Below are 4,213 nucleotides of genomic sequence, written 5' to 3' on the forward strand. Positions count from 1 at the left end.
TGGCCCTGTTGTGCCTTCTCCTCCTGCTGCCTTTGCTGATCCAAGTCTTGGCCAGCCCCCTGGCCTGTTGGCTCAAGATGCTGATCCCCTGGAAAACCTTTTTGTTCCAATGGGCTTCCAACACAGCCAGAGCTCTGAGCCAGGTCCTGGCAGGGCCATGTGCAGGCAGGACCTGGGGGCTGCAGCTGTTTGTTCCATCCCTTACCTGCCTGACTACCTGAGCAGAGTCAAGGACAGTGCAAATCTGGAGAAGATCTGGGTATTTCTGAGAGCTGAAAAGTTCTGGATGTGTCCCAGGAATGTCTGGAATCACTCTGTGTCCAGTGGTTTCCTCCTGTGTTAAACACTTGTCTACAGTCAAGGCCAAACTCCCTCTTTCAGACTGAGCTGTGCCAGGAGTTACTGACCTCCTGTGCCAGGCTCTGGAGCTGCTCTCATCATGCCCAGATTTCCCTCTGGGAATGTTTGCCTGGCTTGAAACCACTGGCCTGAGCCAGCCTGCCTGAAGAGACCTGGGAGGTGGCCACAGACCCATTTGGTGAGCAGCAGACCATTGCCTCTTCCCAGGCTCAGCATCCAGCAGAGGATCTGACACCAGCCCCAGGCACACAAGCACAGAGCAGATCGTGTCCCAGCAGCCCAGCGAGCTGTGACACCTCTGGGAATTTACTGGAAAGCCCTACCACCTCTCTAAGGCTCTCAGGAACAACCATGAGGGAAGGAAATAAAAAACAAGCCCTCAGAAAAACACAAAATGCTGTGTGAAGTACCTGAAATGCCCCCAACAGTTTAACTAGAGCATGGAGTAAGCTGAGAAAATATATGAACAAACCAATTAAACAAGTGAGCACACAGCAGACAAGTTGGCATGTAGGTGTCTACTGAGAAAGCTTAAGCACAGCAAGGGGAGAAAAAGCAAACTCAAACCAAGGCATAATATCCCTCACATTTTGGAGCAGAGCTCTCACACCATGTATCAGCCAAACCACTCCAAATTACCATCTGCCAGAATGTCCTTCAAAGAAAACAGGTCCACAAGTTTGCAAAGCAGCAGTTTAATATTGTCATATCAGATGAGAGGCTCTCTCCAAAGAAGATTTTTGCACTTGAGTAAGAAACACTACAAAAAAGTGTGACTCTCGTGGCTACTGCTACACTGTCAGGTACCATGAGACAATGAATTTTTGGAGTCCTGGCCATGTCATGGCAGGTACATCTGGAAAGAAGCTCTTTAGCAGCCCCTGTCATTTCATAAGTTACCTGCAAATGTTTCCAGATCCTCTGCATGATCTTCTCTGTATGCAGAAAGAGTCTACATAAAGAACCTGAGCAAACCACTCTGGTATTGTTTCAGAGACAAAGATACACCAGAATATGAAGAGCAGGTTTTGTTTCTCATGTATCTTCCTGTCATCCCTAAATCAGGCTCTGTTTCAGACTAGAAGCTGGATCCTTCCCTGGTATAAACCTGGGTACCTGCTCCTGTCCACGAGGCCCATCACTCCACACACGCTGAGGGCCAACGGCATTGCATATGAGATTGCCAAGTAAATGCAGGTCTGTGCATGCACCATGTGTTAGACTAGGCCATAAATAATTTATGATGCTGGAGAAGGTGACTGTATTTTTAGGTGTAGAAATATGCAGATAAAACAGTCCTGACCTTCAATTTTCACTCTGCACTTCTGATCCTGAATTTGAGTCTATCCAATGCATTTCTAAAGCCTCTGCACCTCTGAATGAGCAACACATCCCCTGCAAAGCCCCAAAACCCATAAATCAAAAAAGGGGCACCAGGAAAACCCATGGAGCCCACAGGATACCTCCTGTAGCCAGCACTACACAGGATGCGCCAGCATAAGGAAGAGCAGGCTCCTTCCCCTGAACCTCAAACATTCTGCAGGTCAGTCTCCTCTGGATTCTGGCTGCTGACCCTTATTCCTGACCCCACATCTAATCAACACGCCTTTGATGTCAGAGGCACGTGTTCATGGGGCCCAAATCTCTCTCTAAAGACCACGGGAGCTGCTCAAATCAGCCCCTTGCCATCCTGAGGCAGCCCAGGAGCAAGGATGAGGAAGGACAAAGGTGCTCACTGGGGTGCTTGTAACTGTACCCTCTGTTACATCTTCCCCCAGAGAGAGCTGTCAGTGGGACAGAAGGAGAATTATTCCTTCCTTGGACTTTGTAGAAACAGGGAGCCCAGGGAAACCAAGAAACAATCATAGATTCGACACCACATTACTTCTGGATGTGTCCAATGAGCAAGATAAGGACACACTGAGGAGAAGGGGAAACAGATGTTGCAAGGGCAAGGAAGCAGACAAGACAGTTTTGTGGTGTGTCACAACACAGCTTTTGGTCTCTGCTATCAGAAATAAACCAAGGGAGGTGGAGAGAGGCACAGAGCCCAGGTGAGGGCAGGTCTTACCTGGACAGGGCAGCTCCCAGGACAAAGGCAGCGTGTTCCTTCAGCGAGGCCTCGCTGCTGTTCAGCCCCTCGATCACCAGCCGGAGCCCACCCATGGACAGAAAATCCTTGGCATTGTCCACCTGGGAGAGAGCAGCTTCCATCAGCACAAAGCCCCAGCCCCTGGAGAACACCTCCCTTCACACACAGCATCCCTTCCCTCCTGCTCTGACCAGCAGGGAGTTTTACGAGGAATAAAAAATTCCAAGGGAATGGCTGTGGCTGAGCTTAGCACAGCCCTGCCCACGAGCAGAGATGTCACAGCTGCCCAGGCACAGTGTCCTTGTGTGAGGACATTGTCACACTCAGAAAGCATCACTGGAAACTCAAATACTTTGATTATAGCTATCAAAGCTGCTCTTGACATGTATTTGGCAATTCAGGTGGTGTCAAAAACTCGATATATCTGCTGATGTCAAAAAACTCCAGCTCTTTGCTCTCCCCTGAGCAAGCCTTTACTAGGGATCCAGGGAATTGCATGTTTTGCAAATGAAGTTAATTAATTGATGCTGTAATTGTAGCACCAGGAGTCAGGGATGTTTAGGAGCCTGTCAGCATCAACAGGGTGCAAAGGGGGCATGGGAGCGAGTAGCATGGGCAGTTCTGGGAGTTCTCCATGAGTTCCATCAACAACTTCCCATGGACAAGGAAGGAAAAAGCCAGTCCCAGCTTGGAGGGGTCATCCAGGAGCTTCCCCAGGGAGCAGCCCCACAATGACTTTTCTAAGCAAACAATAATGGATTAACTGCCAGTAGGGAAAACTTTGCACATTAGTGGGAATTCATCAGCCTCTGGCTCTAAGTGGATCAGGGGCTAGCCAGGCACAGTCCCAGCGGGCATCTGCTCTTGGAGAGGAGATCAGAAAAGGCTCTGAGTGCTCACAGACAAAATTTAGAGAAACAGCACAAACTACTTCAAGTACAAAATTCAGTCCAAAGTCAAATCAATGCATTTTGGTATTCAATGCTTTTTTTTTTCAGTTTAAAAGAGGATCTGATGAATGCTCAGAACTGCCTGCACAGAAAAATCAGTTTCTGCCTGCACAGAAAAATCAGGTTTAGAAATTCAACATATCTCTCTGAAAGACAGGGACACAACAGCAATCGTTGGCTGATGGAAACAGAATATAAAAATGAGTTATCAGCAGGGCAAGCCGACCCCCTGATGAGGTGGAACAGGACCACAAGCCATGCAGGGCATGTGGGACCCTCTTCTAGTCAATGACTTCATGCTCAGTGTTATATGTATCTCAACCATGTACCTTCATCAAAATTGGCCCTAAGTCAGATATTTCAGGTACCCAGGAGAAGAAGAAGCTTTGTGTCCTACAGGTCTGTCGTTACCAAAGCAGGACCTGGGGAGCTCCAGCTCATCTCTGCTCCCCAGTGGGACAATACCCACCTGTCCCTCTGCAAAGCTGCTCTCTGCAGGTCTGCTGGGGCTGATTCAGGATTTGCAGCAGCTTTTGTATCCTTTCAGATGCTGTTCTTTTAACTGTCCCTATAAACCAGGCCTGCCAGAGCTCTCACTTTTCTGCAGACCCATCTTTATCTACAACGAAATCTATGCAGCAACGCAATTTCATCTGCCAGTGGGTCCTTTTATTGCTCAGCCTCTGTAAAAACTGGTTTAGTGCTGGAATCAGACATTGACTTCTGCATGAGAGGGAATATATGGACAGGCAGGAATTTGCATCCAGCAGCTGGAGTGGTAAAACCATCCCCTGCTGTAACCTCAGCAGCA

The sequence above is a fragment of the Melozone crissalis genome, unplaced genomic scaffold, assembly GCF_028551555.1.
Source record: "Melozone crissalis strain CALT ecotype California unplaced genomic scaffold, PUWL_Pcris_2 ptg000003l_1, whole genome shotgun sequence".
NCBI classification, from domain to species: Eukaryota; Metazoa; Chordata; class Aves; order Passeriformes; family Passerellidae; genus Melozone; species Melozone crissalis.